At 40.5% G+C, this 20,431-nt stretch overlaps 1 long non-coding RNA gene across 9 annotated transcripts in view; it reads right to left on the reverse strand.

Annotated features, from left to right (window-relative positions):
* Positions 1 to 20,431, reverse strand: part of LOC102159687 (uncharacterized) — a 102,494-nt gene that overhangs the window by 31,380 nt on the left and 50,683 nt on the right. For 3 of the 9 annotated variants that reach the window (XR_014830608.1, XR_014830604.1, XR_014830610.1), the window contains exon 9: positions 12,260 to 13,169. This is a non-coding gene — a long non-coding RNA (uncharacterized LOC102159687). Of the gene's footprint in view, positions 1 to 1,213; positions 1,278 to 7,939; positions 8,070 to 8,554; positions 8,745 to 9,704; positions 9,909 to 10,015; positions 10,208 to 12,259; positions 13,170 to 20,431 lie in introns of those variants that run through there. The other 6 variants (XR_014830605.1, XR_014830603.1, XR_014830607.1 and 3 more) reach the window with 4 other exon arrangements.

Here is a 20,431-nt window from a genome sequence, read left to right on the forward strand (position 1 = left end):
ACTACCTAGGGAGATCAACTTGTCCTAGTTTACCCAGAAAGTTACCAGTTTTCACACTGAAAATCCCACATTCCAATAATCTCCCCCCACCAGTGTCCAGAAAATTGCGGTGATTAATCATTCTATGACCACTAGGAAAAGCAAATGTCCCATGGAGAGCAGCTGTCTGTATTTATTCTTGTAATCAACAAGCTGCAGTGGGCACAAATTATTATAATATCTTTTTCTACAGAAAACTGACTCTCATCTTTCCCCCTGGGGTCCTGGGGCTCACTGCTACCCATATCCACCCTGGAAAAGTCTCTGGAGTTTAGAAACAATCCAAGACAGCAAATCATAATTCAGATTTAAAAGCATCAGAAAATATATCCCACTGATGGGATTTGTCTCACCCACATATTAGACCATACTGGAAAGTCACAGCAAAATATATAGGATAAATGGAGTGCTAGCCAATAAATGGAAACCAAATATATCATAAATTCTAATCTAAAATTAAAATTATTGATAAAAGGTGTTCATTAATGAAGGAGACTTTCAAGCATGTATGTATGCTTCTCTGGCTGAAAATTTCCTAGAAGCTAATCATAGCTCTCTGAAACATAAACATAGTTTAATAAAATTTATAAGCTATAACTAAGCTGAAATCTGACCTATCAGAATAAAGCAATATGACATTAAAGGATTCTCAATGAATCCATCAAAATTAAACTACTTATATTCTCAGGGAAGGAACAACATTCATTCATAACCAGCTACCAGCATCTCCAGGGAAGAAATAACATTCATTTAATCAGCTACTAACATTTAAGAAAACATAGTTTCTTTCTTTCTTTCTTGGCCACATTGTACAACCACCTGATATGGGATATCAGTTCCTAGACCAGGGATTGAAACCCTGGAGCAGAGGTGGAAGTGCTGAGTCTTAACCACTAGACCACCAGGCAACTCCAAGAAAACATGTAGTTTACTTTGCAATGAGAAACAGTGTTGTAGTCTGGGGAACCTCAGGAAAAGAAAACAAACAACAACTACAACTACAACTACAACTACAACAAAAACAGCCATCTGAAAATAGGTCCTAAGTATACTTTTCCAGAAATTTTATTCAGGCTCCTACACAGTAAACAAGAAACTGTGAAGGAAATGAACAAACAGTAGAAAAGTTTTACTCGAAAGAGTTTTAATAGCAATAGCAATGACGTAGGCCTACCCTGGCAGTTCCTTGGCTTCTGTGCAGTTTATCCAAGTGATGTCTTAGGATCAGTTGAAGCAGACTATTAAATAAGAATAAAGTAATATGAAAACCTTTTCCCAGATATTCATGCAAAGAAGAAAATTACAATTTAAGATGGAATGCTAGACGCTTCCCTTTCACATGATGACCTCGTGGTTTCCTAGCTGTTACACATAAAAAAGGCATTTGACCAAAAATGACTAAATCTGTTGTATAGTTCATAAGATGTTAAAAGGAGGAGAACTATTCCCCCTTTCTTTTTTCCTTCCTTTTCCCTTCCTTTCTGTCTGTATATCAACTATACTGACCTTCCATATCTATATGTATGCATGTGTCTGTGTTTTATGACTTGGCAGGGGCCAAAGACTATTTTGTTGTTTTGGAAGCCAAGCACATGTTTATTACTCATTTGATAAATCCCACATGACAATCATAAGATTAGCTGGTTGTTTTTTCCAAGGTGTCACTACATCATGCTTTTCCTGCTTAAAACTGGTATCCCATTTCCTCAGCAATTTAATTCTTTGTCATGAATGTAAAGCTAAATTCCATACATCTTCTATAATGAAATCTACCACATAATGCCAGATTTATTTTGCTTTTTTTTTTTTCTTTTCTAGGCCACACCCACGGCATATGGAGGTTCCCAGGCTAGGGGTTGAATCGGAGCTGTAGCCACTGGTCTACACCAGAGCCACAGCAATGCGGGATCTGAGCCACGTCTGCAACATACACCACAGCTCACAGCAACGCCAGATCCTTAATCCACTGAGCAAAGCCTGGGATCAAACCTGCAACCTCATGGTTCCTAGTCAAATTGGTTAACACTGAGCCATGACGGGAACTCCAGATATAATGCCAGATTTAAATGAATAGCTTTAACACTTTTCATTTGGTAAATGAGGGAAGCAGCAGTTGAGGAAGGCAAATGGGGTAAAGGATGAGCTTCTATCATCAGCTTCTACGATTTCTGGGGCTGATGCACCTCTACTCAGGCCCAGAACCCAGGCTGTCCTTTGGGGCCTTTCCTCTTTGAGAGCTAGTCTTAAAGCTCAGATCAGGAGTTCCTGCTGTGGCGTAACAAGAGCGGCCACCTCTCTACAGCACCAGGACGCAGGTCTAACCCTCAGCCTGGCACAGTGGGTTAAAGGAACTCGTATTGCCACAGCAGCAGTATAGGCTGCTGCTGTGGCCAGGATCTGATCCCTGGCCTGGAAGCACCGTATGCCACTGGATGGCAAAAGAAGGAAGGAAAGAAAGAAGGAAGGAAGGAAGGAAGGAAGGAAGGAGAGAAAGAGAGAGAGAGAGAAAGATAGAAAGAAAGACAGAAAGAAAGAAAGAAAGAAAGAAAGAAAGAAAGAAAGAAAGAAAGAAAGAAAGAAAGAAAGAAAGAAAGGAAAAGAAAGAAACTCAGATCAACCTATTATCACCCAGATAGTTTTTTGTTTTTACCCAGCTTCCCACAATCCCAGAAACAGTGCTAGGTCCTGTTTCCCTGAAGAGAGATATTCTTGCATACAGTCTCCCAAGACAGAGTCCACATTGCATGAATTTAGTGTCTACAATACTGGTCATTTTCAAAACTAATGTGAAGTGAGAGAAGATCTTGTTTCTATAGCTTTTGCCCTTGGGTTAATTGGATCAACATTCCATTATTTCAACTGTGGGTTTTCTACCAAGGGGAAAGAACTTCATCTCTTCAGGAAGGGAAAGGATGAGACCTCTTCATGTGGAGAGTGCCTTCCCTGACTGGTGAAAGGGAACAGGCCCTGGGCATGCTCAGCTTAGCCCCTGTGCTTTATTGTTATTTCTCTGCCCAACCTCTCCTCAAGAATCTCTCATTCTGGAGTTCCCATTGTGGGTTGGCAGGTTAAGAACCCAATAGAATGTTCATCAGGATGTGGGTTTGATCCCCTGGCCTCACTCAGTAGGTTAAGGATTCAGTGATACTGAAAGCCGCAGCTCTGATTTACCCCTAGCCCGGGAATTTCCATATGCCACAGGTGCAACCCTAAAAAAGAAGAAAAAAAAAAAAAAAAGAAAAGAATCTCTCATTCTGCTTCTCCATGAAGTAAGCTTTCTATGTCAGGATCTGGCCTTGTAACGAAGAGCCTTGAAGTTGGGATGGGTAGGGTCCCTCTAGAGGGAAAGTCATTAGGGAACCCAATTTTGGCTAATATCTATGCTCCATTCTCCAAACTGGACTTTTGCATATTTTGTTCTCCAACTGTCTGATTCTTGTGTCCACTTGTCAGCAAGGTCTGAACTCAGAGGACTGATAGGAAATGATCACTTCTTCCATAGGAACAAAGAACCCCTCAATCCTAGGGGCAAAAACAACAAAGGTTTATTTCTCCTCAGGTTTCATGTTCACTGGAACCCCCGTCATATTTTTCGATTGCACATGCCACACAATGGGAGATTAGGGCTTTTTAAAATTAGTTCAAATATTAGCACCTCTAAGCAGAACTTTATTAGAAAATACAAGAAGAAGAAATGTTCAGATTTGAATCCCGGGATATAATTACAATGACTGTCCCAGAGCAGTGTTTTCAAATGTCACTCTTTCTATTGGGGAGCCATGTTTTTAAAAATCAACCACAAAAAGATATCATCTACTGAATAGGCCTTTTCATACCCCGATTTATTTTTGGGAACACTTAATTCAGAGCTTTTCTTTCAGGGTGTCGGCACTTTCCCTTTTTGGATATGAGTTATACTAGACCAACCTCTATTATTTCTGGATTACATGTCAGCGATGGAAAATGAATTGAGTGCTTTGAGGAGGGAAAAAAAATCATCACCAGAAAGATGAATAGATGGATTGTACTGGGTTCCTAAAAGGAGGGGCTCTGGAACAATCATTGGTTTGAGTTTTCCGGGAAACGTATCTTCTTGGATACTCTTCAGAGTTGTGATAAATTCCTCCAGCAGCAGGTGGGAGGTAGGTCAATTGATAACAGGCTCTCTCTGGGCCCACTGACCTCAAAGAGAGGCCCTTCTTTGCTATGTGGCATTCAAATATAAAAACTGCTTTGCACTCTCAGATTTCAGGCATTTGGAGAAGAGTCAACAGACAGCTAAGGTGACATATTTATTGCTTTTGCCATAGAATGCAGAGATCTTTTTCAAGGGATATGTACTGTTCCTACTATGTGCCAGATAGTGCCATGTGCTGATGACACAACAATGATGAAAACGGACCTTTCCCCTACCTAATAGAGCTCTCTATCTTGTGGGAAGGAGAGTGGATTTAGCTGGTAAACAGCCTACCATTCAGGGACAGAAATACCATGACGAAAACACACAGGGTGCTATGGTAATCTTATAGGGAAGGAAATCAGGGAAGACTTCCTGAAAAAATCAACTTGTAGTTGTGATCTCAGAAGCAATAGGACTTAACCGGAGGTTGAGAGAATGAGCAAAGGCACTGAGGTTTGAGAGAATACGGTACATTTGAAAGGACTCAGAGTAGAAAGCACCTGTGCAGGTGAAGGAGAGGAACATTTTTTAAGGAAATAATTAAAGAGGAAAGGGATGTGGCATGAGGTTAAAGGAGCACGCAGATGCAAGATCATGGACGCTTTAGCAAAACATAGTAGGAAGTGTGGCCTCTATCTCTGTGAAAATAATCGCCGAATAATTTTCAGCAGGGAAGTGGCATAACTGAATTTACTTCTGGAGGCCACTCTGATTGCTATGTTGAAAATGGATTGGGAAAGACATCCTCTGGAGATAGGAGATGAAAACACCAGTGTAGGAGCCATGTAGCCATCCAAGTGAGAGACGACAGTCCCCTGAGATTACGTATTGGTTATGGAATGCACAAGATGGGCAGATCTGAGGAAAAATTTAGAAGGTAGAATTGACAAGGCTTGGTGAAAGACCTGATACAAATGGTGTAGGAAAGGGAGGGAATCTAGTCTGACACTGAGATTGCTCAAGTCTCTGGTTTGGACACTAGGTTCGTAGTGGAGTCATTTATTGAAACAGGGGACCCAGGAGAAAGAGCAGACTTGGAGGTGACAACCATGAATTCAGCTTGAGACACACTGATTTGAAGTGTGTAGTGGACACTGACAGGGGCACATTCGTATCCCCTAGGCCTACCATTCAAGTTGCCTGCAGACAGCTCCTCCATGTGAAGAAAGATTTTTACATCTCTCTGCTTGAGGTCATTCTTTGGCCACTAGAATGAGCTTCACTGCAGGGCCCTCGGAGTCACACTTAAAGTTCTAGGGTTGATGTCCCAGGAGTGACCAACCACAGCGAGGGATGGGAACTGAAGCAAAAGAACCTCAGCTTTCTTGCCTTTCTATGCATCAGTTCTGTGGCATCTTCCACCCAGTGTCTAGAGGGTCCCCAGGGAAGCTGAGCCGTGGACAACAACAGCAATAAGCTGCTTGTTGACATATTCTCTGTTGGCTTTCTTTCTTTTCTTGTCTCATATCTTATTCCTTTAGAATGCCTCCTGGGATCACCTCCTTCCAAAATAAACTATTTGCACCAAAACTGGAGTATTAGAATCTAAGACGAAGGTGTCTGTGAAACAACCTAGCAGAGGTTCCAGAAGGCATTTGGATATGAAGGTCTGAAACCCAGAAGGAAACTTTGGGCTGGAGGCTTATATTTAGGAGCCATCAACATGTGTTTTCTGGAGTTCCTGTTGTGGCTCAGCAGTCAGCGAACCCGACTAGCATTCATGAGGACGAGAGTTCAATTCCTGGCTTCCATTAGTGGGTTAAGGATCCAGCATTGCTGTGAGCTGTGGTGTAGGTTCCAGATGCGGCTCAGATCCTGTGTTGCTGTGGCTGTGGCACAGGCCAGCGGCTACAGCTCCAATTGGACCCCTAGCCTGGGAACCTCTATATGCCACAGGTGCAGCCCTAAATAACTTCTATATGCCACAGGTGCAGCCCTAAAAATACAAAAAAAAAAAAAAAAAAAACCAAAAAACGTGTTTTCTCACTGAAGTTGTGGATGTAGACTTTTTTTTTTTTAGGGCTGTACCTGTGGCACATGAAAGTTCCCGGGCTAAGGAGTGAGTCAGAGCTACAGCTGCTGGCCGATGTCACAGCTACAGCAACACCAGATCCAAGCCACATCTGTGGCCTACACCACAGCTCATGGCAACGCCCAATCCCTAAGCCACCAAGTGAAGTCAGGGATTGAAACTACAACCTCATGGACACCACTCTGGTTCGTAACCCACTGACCCACAATGGGAACTCAGATATTAATGATTTTTAAAGGAGTCTGTAGAAGAAGAGGAGGGTTTATCATAATATTATTTGGGGGACAAGAAACGGAAGCACTGACCTCACATGAGAGTGAAAAGGAACAATCAGAGAGGTTGGAGGAGAAGTAGCAGAGTGTGGTACCACACACATCAAGGCGGGGTACAATTATCTCAGGACAGAGGGGATCTCAGAAGTCTCTAAGACGTTAAAAAAAAAAAAAAGGTCGCTGGTTATATCTACAAGGAGGTAACTGGTGACCTTGGGGAGCATAATTTCAGTAGAACGTGAAGGCAAAGGCATCACAGATTAAGTCATGAATGAGAAGTGAGAAGTTAAAAGTTAACTTCTTAACTTTTAAGAAGTTAAGCTCTGAGGGGGAGGGACAAATAGAACAGTAGCTGGAGACAGACATTGAGAAGAGGAGGGGGGGTTCTTCCTGCAAATCTCCTTCAAATTTCTCTCTTCCTCTTCTGGCTCCCTGGATTTGTGATCCACGCCCAACCAGGTAAACCAGGATAACCTCAGTATTTTAATAAATAAATTAATTTATTTGGCCTTGGTGTGCAGTGGTTTGAAGTGGGATCTCAGTTCCTGGACCAGGGACTAAACCTAGGCCACAGTAGTGAAAGCACCAAATCCTAACCACTAGACCACCAGGGAACTCCCATTTGAAAAATCTCAGTTTATTTATTTTATTTCATTTTATTTTACTTAATTTTTTTTAATTTATTTATTTTTTTTGGCTGCACCCATGGTATGCAGAAGTTTCCGGGCCGGGAATCAAACCCACACTACAGCAGTAACCTGAGCCACAACAGTGACAATGCTGGATCCTTAACCCACTGAACCACTAGGAAACTCTGAAATCTCAGTATTTTAAAGTCAACTCCTTGGCAACCTTCATTTCATCTGCAACTTTTACTCCTCCTTGCTGTGCACCATCACATATTCACAGGTTCTGTGGACTTAGGGTTTCTTTTTTCATTTATTATTTATGTAAATGAATATTTATATTCATTGTTAATATTGTGTCACCACTGCATTGCATCAAATTCTTCTAAAACTAACTCTTCCAATTTGTGTGATATTCTTATACATAGTATACTGTTGCACAATAGTATATGTTTGGCCTGAAAGCAGTAGTGATTTTATAATTCATAATTTATATAAAAAACACAAAACTCAACATTTCAAGCCAAGCAATAAATATATTATGTGGTAGAAAATAAATATTGATAGGATTTTTCCCCTAGTGTTCCTAAAATTGGCGAGATAGCAGCTCAAAGATTATGAGGAAGCGATAAATATTAAACACCAATAGAAGCAGGGGCTGCCTAAAGGCTCCCAGAGCATACAGTTGGTCTTTACTAATGAGTCTTCTCCAGACCAAGCCCAGCTCCTGAAATTCCTATAAAGCTCTAATGAGCCCTATTCCACTCTGATCTGGAAGGGGAGAGGAAAGGAAGGGAAGCAGAAAGACAGGTGACATATATGTGTACAAGGACCGTGAAACATGAAAAGGGTGGCCTCACTCACCCACCGCCCAGCTGGTAGTGACAGGTGGCCAACTCACACAGGGGTCACAGCCCAGGCTGCAGGGTGACAGGTGTGGAAAGAGGAGTTACCTGAAGGCTGCCGATTGGCCCAGCTGCTCCCAACCTAGGCCACCATTCTCTACATGGAGAAGTCAAAAAATTCACTTATGGTCTCTGTGAGGATGGCTTCCCAGACTAATTGGCAGCTTGGCAAAGGACATAGGGAATGAGACACTAGCCTAGCAGGGAAGCAGGTAGAGATGCCCTGGGAATGTCTTAGGTCGCTCTAAGCACAGCAGAGGAACTGGGTGGCAAAAGGTATTTAAACACCTTCCAAGAAACTTCCACCCCTTTCTGGTCACATTAACCACCTAGCAAATGAAAATGGTTCACTATTCCTGAATACAGATAAAGCCTCAGACCTGGTGCAAGACACATTATATGCATTATGTCATTTGATCTTATCACCAGTTCAGTAAGTTCCTTTTAGCAACCATAATTAACAGAGAAAAAACTGAGGCCAGAGAAGTTTAGTTACTTACTGAAGGTTGCACAGCTGATACATTTCAGAGTTGGGATTCAAGTCCAAGACGTTGACCCCTTTAAACCAGGAAGTGCTTTATATAGCCTTCTCCTCAGGGTTGTTTCTTCCTCAGTGGAAGGATAATTGGAACCATCAGTTTATTTTGCTGTAGAACCTGTGGCTTTTTCTAGGGCTATCTGGGGTGAAGCCTAGAACAAATGTGCAAAGTAAGCAGTCAAAAGAATTACCAGCAGAGATAAAAGAATGCTGGGTAGGTGATCTACTCTAGCTACATCTCCAGGAAGATAGCTGACTTCTGATTGCTTAGATGAGAAGAGGGGAGAATGTGTAATAGTTCACATCAGCAAATACCCGTTTAGAGTCACCACCAGGAACAAAGGTGACATCTGGTATTTCATACGTAGTCTTCAGGAAGGCCTGTGTGACTTGATTTTCCTCTCTCCCTTGCAGCGGCTAAGCCACTATGGGAAAGGAACTTGTGTTGGGTTTGCTTTTCTAGGTCTGACACTGCCCTGAATCCTTGGTTCTTCACTGTGGTTGAGTCATCTTCATACCAGCACCTAGGGTGTGTTGTTAACAATGAACTGTAAAACGGTGTGACTGCTTGAGTTGTTACCAGTCATGTCTACTTGGCTGGCACATTCACATGGGCTGGAAATGACTGTGTGTAGCCATGGTATTCCTACCACTTCTCTCTCTTTCTGAGAGCATCATGGAGAGGATTAGGGTTATCACGTGGAACAGGACAATATGACCCCAGTATCAAATCATCTGCAAAACCTTGTTGACTCTTGGTAGAGAAGCAAAACTTAAATGCTCAAATTATGAACTCTACCTTGGAGAACCCCCACATTTTGCTGCATGTGTGTGTGTGTGTTAACCTAAAACATTTTTATTGTGTAAATTATTATAGTGTTATTTTGATAATTTTCTTCCTTTGAGGTAAAGTTCTAGGAATTTTAACTCATGTATAGATTCATGCAACTACCTCCATGATCAGGATACAGAACAATCCCATTACCCATTTCCCCCCAAAGACTCTATGCTGTTATTTCTTTATAGTCACTCACTCCTAGGCCCAGAATACCACTGATCTTTCTTCCTGTTTACAGTTTTGTCTCTAGAAAGCCATATAAGTGGAATCTTACAGCATGTAACCTCTTGACATCAGCTTTTTTCAATTAGCACAATGTCTTAATGATTCATCCAACTTGTGTATCAATACTTCCGTTTTTTTCTCTTGCTGAGTAGTATCCCATGGTATGAATGTGTCATCGCCATTAATTTCTCAAAAATTCATTCTATTTTAAAATTGAAGTTTAATTCATACACTGTAACATTAACGCCTTTACCTTAGTTTTGCAAAAAAGAAAAAAAAAAGAATAAGCAAGGGGTCATTTGAAAATTCTTACTCCATAAAGACTCAAGCTTTAAGACGGAAACAGATTTTTGGACACACCATGTTTGTCTGACTTTCTCCAGTAGATTGTTTCTATATTTGGAGAATGTTCAGTACAATTCCTTCTCCATCTGCTTATACTCATGTTATTAACAAATGTTCATGCCTGTCAATTGATTTCAGATTGGCTCTCCAACGTTTTGCATTGCCTTTATTCTTTAATTCTTTTCTTTTTTTTTGGATAGGTAATACCTGTATATTGCACAAAAGACAAAATGGCATATACCAAGGTAAATAAGGGTCTCTTACCCTCTGTCTCCCAGCAACTCAGTCCCCTCTGTGGTTAACAATCTTCTCAATTTTTTAAGGCATCATTAGAGAGCTATTCTATGCATTTCAAATATTTCCATATATCAATGTATGAAAATGTACACACACATATATAGAAGCATACAAATATATGTATATGTACATATATAAATAGATGCTTATAATATCAAGGTGTGTACTTACATACTCACAGACATTTCCCCCCCTACACAAATGGGAGCATATTCTGCCAAATGTTCTCTATATTATACACCCTTATTCGCTTAAGTTCCCTTCTCCCGGAATTCTTTCCAGAAAAGTGCATTTAAAGCAGTCTGTTAAGTTCATTTTACTTTATTGTATGAGTGGATGATAATTTCTTTAGGCATCTCATTACTGAAGATGGTCCAGTAACCTTCTAAACTTTGCTCATACAATGAATATATATCATTTTATTTGTATCATTTCACAGAAATGGAAGCATCTTTGTAGGATAATATCTTAGAAGTGGAATTTCTGGGTCAAGGGGTATGTGATTTATTTTTGAAAGGTCTGGCCAAAGTATCCTTCAGGGAAGTCATATCAATATCTTATTGGCAATGTATCACAATATTTCTACATTATCTGTATTTATTTAGCAACTGATTGTTTTAACATAATTGCAGATATTAATTGATATTCTATTATAAATGTCAGAAAATTAGCATTACTATTTTCTTTCTTTTCATGACATTAACACTTTCGAAGAGCCTAGGCTATTTACTTTGAAGACTGTCCCTCAGTTTCAGTCTATCTTTTCTTTAAAACAAAGAACCAACTTCAAATAACTCAAAGCAAAATACAAGGAAAACTTTCCAAACATAAAAAAATAAGCAAAATAAAATTTAAAAATACAGTTAGTAAGAATATCTACCATCGGGCGCTGGAGGTGGGGGAGTGATGAGAGGAGAAAAAAAATAGGTGAGAGAGATTAAGAAGTACAAAGTTCCAATTACAAAATAAATGAGTTATGGGTATGAAATGTACAGTGTGGGGAATATAATCAATAATTATGTAGCATCTTTATAGAATGACAGCTGGTAACAGACTTATCATGATCATTTTGAAATGTATAGAAATACAGAGTCACTATGTTGCACACCAGGAGCTAACAGTGTTGTAGGTCAATTTTACTTCAAAAACAAACAAAATCATAGAAAAAGAGATCAGATTGTGTTTACCAGAGGCGACAGGTGGGGATGGGGGTGGGGAGTGGGGGAATTGGATGAAGGAAATCAAAAGGTAAACTTTCAGTTATAAATAAGTATCAGAGGTACAATATGCAAATAACACTGATGTATGTTATACATGAAGGATGTTAACAGTGTAAATCCTAAGAGTTCTCATCACAAGGAAAAATTTTTTTTCTACTTCTTTAATTTTGTATCTATATGGGATGTTGGATGTGCACTAAACTTACTGTGGTAATCATTTCAAGATCTATGTAGGTTAAATTATCATGCTGCACACCTTTAATGTATACAGTGCTGTATGTCAGTTATATCTCAATAAAACTAGAAGAAAAAAGGAAGAATACATATCTGTTTGTTTGTTTGACTATTTACCATTTTTTGAACACTTACTACATGCCAGATATTGAATTCAGCACTTTGCCGAGGGGTAGTAGCTAACACTTATTGGATGCTGAATTTGTACCAACTAAGATGCAAAGGCTTTATGAGCATGATTTCCTGTATTCCTCACAATGATCCTTCAACGTTCTCCATATTATTCATGAGTAACCCATGGCACAGAGAGGGAGAACTGTTTGCTTCAGGTTATGGAATTAGTAATTTTCCTGTGCCTTTCCTTCCTTTCTCTTCTTTTCAAGTTACAAATACTATACATGCTTGTTAAAATAATCCAGAGATGGGTAAAGTAAAAGTAGGGTGCCCACCCCACACCAGAGGTAACCTCTATTAACAACTGGATGTGTTTCTTTTTTTAATAATGAGATTTTTTTCTTTTCTTTTTATAAAGATTTTTATTTTTTCCATTATAGCTGCTTTACAGTGTTCTGCCAATCTTCTACAGTCAGGGTGACCCAGTCATACATACATGTATACATCCTTTTTTCTTACATATTTCTAAACCATCTTGTGTTGGAGCCAAGATTTGGATCCCACCTTTTCTGACTTCAAAGCCTTTATTCCTCATGAATATTCAAAGATTCCTTACATATGCAAATAGCAAATTACATAATTATCTACATAAAATACAATAGTTCTTAAAACTCTTATTCTGAAGTATGTGGAATGATTGGTGAATGGGGACCTGCTGTACAGAACAGAGAACTCTACCTAATATTCTGTGATAATCTATATGGAAAAAGAATCTGAAAGAGAATGGATGTGTGTATAACTGACTCACTTCGTTGTACAGCAGAAATTATCACAACACTGTAAGTCAACTATACTTCAATAAAATGTAAAAAAAAAAAACACCTCTTATCAACTGGATTATGGACGAAAAGCTAAAACATATTAAGTACCATCTCTCTGATACAAAGAGTTTTTTTAATCCATAGCATAAAGAAGACTAAATTAACTAATTAATTAAAACTAAAACAGATTTTGATAAATGACACCCTGCAAGTACTTGCCATTTAGCCAAGTGTTGACTATAAAAATAGAAATAATAAGCCATGTGACCAAAGAGGAGGAAAACAAGCAGCTAAAACCAAAAGCAGTTTTGTTCTGCAGTAGCTAACCTAGTTGAAGATTTGCTATATAGAAGGAGCTTGGAGTCACTGGTTCCAACAAAATTCTTGTAGCTAGTATTAGATTACCTATAATACAGTACTGACCATATGGTATCCTGGTGAGATTATAATGGTGACCAGTAAGTTGGGCATGTTCCACCTGACCTAAGAATAAAAACAAGCAAAGGATCAGTGGTAATGGTACTGAGAAATGAGAACTCTTTTCTTCATGTCACAGAAGATCCAACTGAAAAAATTATCCTCATATATTGAAAGTTGCTTCCTTTATAATCTGAGAAACTGGACAGTGAGGAGGACCCATCAGTTTCACTGAGTTAAGACCCCCTCTGCCTTCTTTCTGTTTCCACTGGGTGCATTGATTCCACTGGGACTCTGAGGAAAGGCCCCTTGTTTGTTAATATTTTACTTAGAAACATTTCATCTCTAATTTCCTTTTCTTGGGTTGTCCTTGCCCCATCTTGGAATCAAGGTAAGTATAACTCCATAACATAAAGTTCATAGCTTTCTCCTTATAAATCTTCTCCTTATAAATCTCTAAAGACTTTGGATTATCATTTCTTTAAAGTTTTTTTTTTTTCGTGAGTGGGCTTTTTTTTTTTTTTTTTTCCCTTGCTTTTTAGGGCCTCACCCATGGTATATGGAAGTTCCCAGGATAGGGGTAAAATTGTAGCTACAGCTGCTGACCTACGCCACAGCCACAGCCACAGCAACACAGGATCCAAAACAAATCTGTGATCTACACCACAGGTCAAGACAACACTGGGTCCTTAACCCACTGACCAAGGCCAGGGATTGAACCCACATTCTCATGGATCCTAGTCAGGTTTGTTGACTATTGAGCCATGAAAAGAACTCCAAGGTTTGTTAAAATAGACCATAAAATTGTCTGCACCTTCTCTTTTAGTAAGCAGAAAGAGAAACGCCAGGAGAGTCCTGATCACTCTATTTCTTCATTGGGTTTTGTTTCATTAGATTATTTTTTGTCAATGTTGTTAATTTTTGTTTTCTAGAGAATAATACATTTTCTTTAAGTTTTCAAATTTATTGGCAAAAAGTTCTTTCTACTGTTTGTTTATAATTTTAAAAATTTCTATTTCTCTAATTCTGCCCCTTTCTTTGCTGATCTGTCTCTTATATTTTCATTCTGTTTCTCTCTGTGTCAATATTTTAAGAAATCTATTTTTTTTTTTTTTTTGGCTTTTTAATTGTCTTTTTAAGGCTGCACCCGCAGCATATGGAGGTTCCCAGGCTAGGGGTCTAATTGGAGCTGTAGCCTCCAGCCTATGCCAGAGCCACAGCAATGCCAGATCCAAGCTGTGTCTGAACTACACCACAGCTCATGGCAACACCAGATCCTTAACCCACTGAGCGAGGCCAGGGATTGAACCTGTAACCTCGTGGTTCCTAGTCAGATTTGTTTCCACTCTGCCACAATGGGAGCGCCTTAAGAAATCTATTTTACAAGGCTTTTTAAAGAACCAGCTTTCAGTGTTGATAATTTTTGTTATTCTTTTTGGAAATTTATTCTTTTTTTTTTAATTTAATTTTATTTTATTTTCCCACTGTACAGCAAGGGGATCCTGCATCCTCATGGATCCTAGTTGGGTTCGTACAATATTGTATAGCAAGAAGCTCACAGCAAGTTGGAAAAACAAGTTTCTTGTCCACTAAGCAATTAGAAAATACTTTAAGGAAAGAATATAATTAACCACCTAAATACAGGAACAGATCCACATTACGTAGGGCCCCAGGCCTTTACAACTTAGAAGATCTTTCCAGAAAAAAAAAAAAATACAAAATTATAAGTAAAAATTAGGTATGCAGTCTTGGAGGGGGCTGTCCAAGGAATGGGGTGCTTTTTAAATCCATCTCACCTAAATATCCTTGGGCCAAAAGAAGGCTAGTGAACAGGAGTTGCCATTGTGGCTCGGTGGGTTAAAAACCCAACTGGTATCCATGAAGATGTGGGTTCAATCCCTGGCCGCATTCAGGGGGTAAGCATCTGGCATTGCTGCAAGCTGCAGTGTAGGTCACAGATGTGGCTCAGATCTGGTGTGGCTGTGGTGCAGGCCCGCAGCTGCAGCTCTGATTTGACCCCTAGCCTGAGAATTTCCACATGCCTCAGCTACAGCCCTAAATAGCACCAAAAAAAAAAAAAAAAAGGCTAGTGAAGGAAGGAATCAATGTCAGCCAGGAATATCAGCAGAAGTTTTAAGGAGAAAATGGGACTTTGAAGCATGAATCTGACTGGGCATGATACGGGTAAAGGCTGGGGACAAAGTATAAGCATTCTGTTCAGGGGAGGCAGAGACCGCCACTCACCTGAAACCCACTGGGATGCTGGCCAGAGGGGAACCACTGGGTTTGCTGAGGAAGGCAGTGCCTACTTGAAATACAAAGATGGAAAGGCTGCTGGAAACCTTGTGTGTTCCTCGGCCTTACATCATTACACAGTGAGAGGCATCGAGAAGATGGGAAGTCTGGCGCCAAGGGCAGGCCTCTCAGGAGGGTTGGAAAGAGGCAAGGAGAGCTAATTGAGGAAGTAGTCCGGGTGTGTTTTAATGAAGGCCTGGTAAATTATGGGTGGCAGAAAGGAGGGAGGAGTAAAACAAGAGGACAATAGAGAGTAAGAATGAAAAGGGATCACTCAAGTAGGTGTGAGGACTAGAGAAGAGTAAAAGTCAGAGATAATTTTTACTTTCTGAGCCTGGCTGATGGAAGGAATGGCTGTGGATTTTCCAGGAATGTAGGGGTTGGTTGAATTTGGTTCTAGAGAAGTGAAATCCAATAGCAACAAAAAATTGCAACAACTGGGGTAAGTCCATCACCAGAGGGGGCTGAGTCCCTGGGACAGGGAGGGATCCTGAACAGAGCTTAACTAGCTCTGCTGGCATTATTAGCCTTTGCAGTCTTTTCCGCATACCAGCTCCCCATCAGAGCAACACATTCTTTCTCCATTAGGTTTACAGCACTAAGAACCTTGTGGTCAGCTTTTGCTCTTCTAGCTGACTAAGAAGTCTTTTGCTTTCAGTGTGGCTTTTGTTGAACACTCTTACGAGTTTAATTACAATTTAACACTCAGAATTTCAGCCTAATCTGCCCCCTCTCTCCAGGTGAGTGGACAAGAGGTCTAGCCACAAGGAAAATAGAAAGAAGAAAATGGATCTGAGAGGACAGTACATAAAAAAAGGAGGAATGGAGTTAGAAAGAAGGAAGAGTCTTTTGATGATTCAAAATGTTATTTACTGCATACCTGTCACACACCAAGCTCTGTACTTGGAACAAAAGCCATTGCTTTGGAAGAGATGCAGTCTCTGCCCTGAAGGTATCTGGGTTTTCAAGGATGGGTGTTTGGGAAAGTGACAGGGTCAGGCAGAGGATTAAAAACAACAGTTTCTAGAAGGTGGGGAACAGGAAGATGAATTTAGTTTCAGCCATGTTAAATTTGGTGTTATGGAAATGTACAGAATTTCTAATAAACAACTGTAAACATGGGAATGGAGTTCAGGAAAGAAGGCAGGGCAAGAGCTATAAATTTAGAAGTTCCCGCTGTGGTGCAACAGGATCTGGGACATTTCTGCAGTGGCAAGATGCAGGTTCTATCCCCAGCTTGGCATAGTGGGTTAAAGATCCAGCATTAAAATCAGTTAAAGATCTGATCTTTGGCCCAGGAAATCCATATGCTGAGGGGTGGCCAAAAAAAAAAAAAAAAAAGAGAGAGAGAGAAAGAAAGAGATAAATTTTAGAGTATAGCAACCAGCATAAGTTCATGCCTGAGGCAGGTATGGGAATGAAAGTATTGTTTTCAAGGCCAAAAGGGTAATATCAGTGGAGGGTTTTTGTTTGGTTGGTTGGTTTGGTTTTTTTTTTCTTTTTTTTGCTTTTTAGGGCGGAATCAATCTGTGGTATATGGAAGTTCCCAGTCTAGGGGTCCAGCTGGAGCTGCAGCTGCTGGCCTACACCACAGCCACAACAACGTAGGATCCAAGCCATGTCTATGATCTACACCACAGCTCAAGGCAACACCGGATCCTTAACACCCTGAGCGAGGTCAGGGATCAAACCTGCATCCTTGATATTAGTTGGATTCATTTCTACTGCACCACAATGGGAACTCTCATTGGCGGTTTTTAACAGGGCTACAGATGCTTCAAAAATTAAAGAGTTATGCACAATTGGTGAAAGAAAGGAAAAGTGTTAAAACCAATAAGTGTGGTGACAATAGCATAAACAAATCAGCAAAACTTGGAGGCGGGTCAATGTCAGACCTTGCTTTTTGAGATATAAATTTCCCTGTAAGCAATACTTTACCTACATCCCAAAATGTTGATATGTAGTTTGTGTTAATGCTCATTTCTTTTTTCCTTTTTTTGGTCTCTTTAGGGCCACACCCGTGGCACATGGAAGTTCTCAGGCTAGGGGTCGAATCGGAGCTGCAGCTGCTGGCCTATACCACAGCCACAGCAACGTGGGATCTGAGCCAAATCTGCGACCTACACCACAGGTCATGGCAACACTGGGTCCTTAACCCACTGAATGAGGCCAGGGATTGAACCTGCCTCCTCATGTATACTAGTCATGTTCGTCACTGCTGAGCTACAATGGGAACTCTGTGTTGCTGCTCATTTATAAATACTTACCCAAGAATTATTTGGATGTAATTTCTTTTTTTTTTTTTTTTTTTTTTTTTTTTTGTCTTTTTGCCTTTTCTAGGGCCACTCTCGTGGCATATGGAGGTTCCCAGGCTAGGGGTAGAATCGGAGCTGTAGCTGCCAGCCTACGCCAGAGCCACAGCAGCTCCAGATCCAAGCCATGTCTGCAACCTACACCACAGCTCACGGCAATGCCAGATCCTTAACCCAATGAGCAAGGCCAGGGATCGAACCCACAACCTCATGGTTCCTAGTCGGATTCGTTAACCACTGAGCCACGACGGGAACTTCTGTAATTTCTTTTTTCTTTCTTTTTTTCTTTTTTTTTTTGTCTTTTTAGGGCCACACCCTCAGCATATGGAAGTTCCCAGGCTAGGTGTTGAATTGGAGCTGTAGCCACCGGCGCATGCCATGGCCACAGCAACACCAGATCCAGGCCATGTCTGCAAACTACACTGCAGCTTATGGCAATGCCGGATCCTTAACCCACTGAGCAAGACCAGGGATTGAACCTGCATGCTCAGGGATGCTAGTCAGATTTGTTTCTGCTGAGCCACAAGGGGAACTCCTAGAAGTATAGGGGGTTATACTGGTCATGATACATGGATGATAGATAGATACAGATATATAGATTTTACTAAAGAGATATTTGATACAGAGGATTGATTCCATGGTGGCCATGGACTGAAAAGCCAGCTGGGGACACTGAGGCAATCCAGAGATTAGCAAAGGCAGGAAGTCATTACCACAGCAGGGACAATTGAAGGAGGTGGCTTTACCCAAGCTTAAAGCTGAACCCATCTGAAGTGTGTTAGAGCCAAAGTGGAGACTGCCCAACAGAAGCCAGGAGCCAAAAGAGGAAATCCATAGGAAGCAGGAAGCATCCTCCTTTCCCCTTTCTGCCTCCTAATCTAAGGTCAATGGGCCAGGATGCCAGACCCCAAAGCATCCTGGGAAATGTAGTTTTCCCTTTGTAGGGAGAAGAGTAAGGGGAAAACGGCACAGAGGAGGTGACTGTCTTTTGCTACTGATTTGCAAGTTTATTATATTGTGATTAAAGATGGTATTGGTATTTACTGAATAATTATTTGGTATTTATTGAAACTCATTTTGTGGCGTAGGACACAGTCAGGTTTTGTAAATGTTCCCAAGTGTTGTTGAAAAGAATGCATATTCCCTGTCTTGTGTGTGTGTGCAGTGTTCCACAAACGTCCTTCAGACTTTGTTGGTTGTGTTGTCCACACAATAAAGATACATCTTTATCCATACAACTCTGTGGATGGCATGAAGTCAGTTTTTGAAAGAAGTTTGTTAAAAAATCTTTCATTATGATTGTGAATTTATCAAATTCACAGGCCAGCTCTATGAAAAATAGTCTGTAAAGTGCATGAATGGAAATGGTTAGAAGGCTGGTTCAGATGAGAAATGATGGTAAGGTGGCCTAAGATTGTAAAAATGTAGAGAAAGGGAGAACTTAATGCTAATTCCTAGGTTTCTGGCTTGTATAACTGGATGGATGGTGGTATGGAACACTGTATATGGACTGCCATTGACCAGAGTTTTTCCTGGAGCAAATTACATCAACTCTCTGGGCACAATTTTCTTATTTGTAAAAATGGGTATGGGAGTTCCCTAGTGGCCTTGCAGGTTAGGATCCGGCATTGTCACTGCTGTGGCATGGGTTTCACCCCTCACCTGGGAATTTCTGCATGGTGAGGGCCTAGCTAAAAACAATGGGGGGGGGGATGTTAAAATAACCAATTGTATTTAACAGGGTTATTTTGATGGTGAAAAGAGTTAATATTTATAAAGTACTTAGCACCATAACTACATAATTCTTCTATACAAGCTTGTATTATTACAACTAGTATAGGGATAAAGGAGTGAAGGTTGGGTTTGAGGTGGTAAATCAAGATTTCCTATTGAGGAGTTCCCCAGTGTGGTGCAGTGGAAACGAATCTGACTAGTAACCATGAGGTTTCGGGTTCGATCCCTGGCCTCACTCAGTGGGTTAAGGATCCAGCGTTGGGGTGAACTGTAGTGTAGGTTACAGACGTGGCTCAGATCCTGCATTGCTGTGGCTATGGTGTAGGCTGGCAGCTGTAGCTCCAATTCGACCCCTAGCCTGGGAACTTCCATATGCCACAAGTGCAGCCCTAAAAAGCAAAAAAAAAAAGAGAGAGAGAGAAAGATTTTTTTATTGAGGCTCATTATGTTTGAGTTGTTTTGTTAGTTATTTCAATAAAAAGGGTCTGAGTGATCTAGCAAACACTGCTTAGGGATGAAAGAGGATGGAAGTGAGAAAAGACCACTAGAAGGTCGAAGACAACCTACAAGAGTTGGCAGAATCAAGGGAAGATTGTCTTAGGAAGGGAGAGTAAATAATGGTTTCAGGAGAAAATAAGGAGCCACCTCAGAGGGAGATGGAATAACTGAACAACTGCCTACATGTATTTTCTGTTTATTTTTGTTTTGCAGTGTTGCAGTGTGTTGTCCTCTGGCTTGCTTCTGGTTAAGGAGGTCAATCACCCCCAAAAGGCTACAGAATAGTCGCGTTCTGGACAAAATGACTGTAATTAAGAGAGCAACATTAACTTACCTTGTGTGTGATTTATCATATGATTAGTAAACAAATTACTCTAGTGACAGTTGTTGAGAAGCCTGTATTAAACTTCTGGTGCAACAGGAAAAAGTGACAAACAGGACAAAGATTCATGAGCACATATGTTTTAAGCTCTGAGCTACTGTGTGGAA

Source organism: Sus scrofa, chromosome 15 (genome assembly GCF_054392235.1).
Source record: "Sus scrofa isolate SSC_HxYL_T2T_F1_AM1 chromosome 15, Sscrofa_HxYL_maternal_Yorkshire_Landrace_v2.0, whole genome shotgun sequence".
NCBI classification, from domain to species: domain Eukaryota; kingdom Metazoa; phylum Chordata; class Mammalia; order Artiodactyla; family Suidae; genus Sus; species Sus scrofa.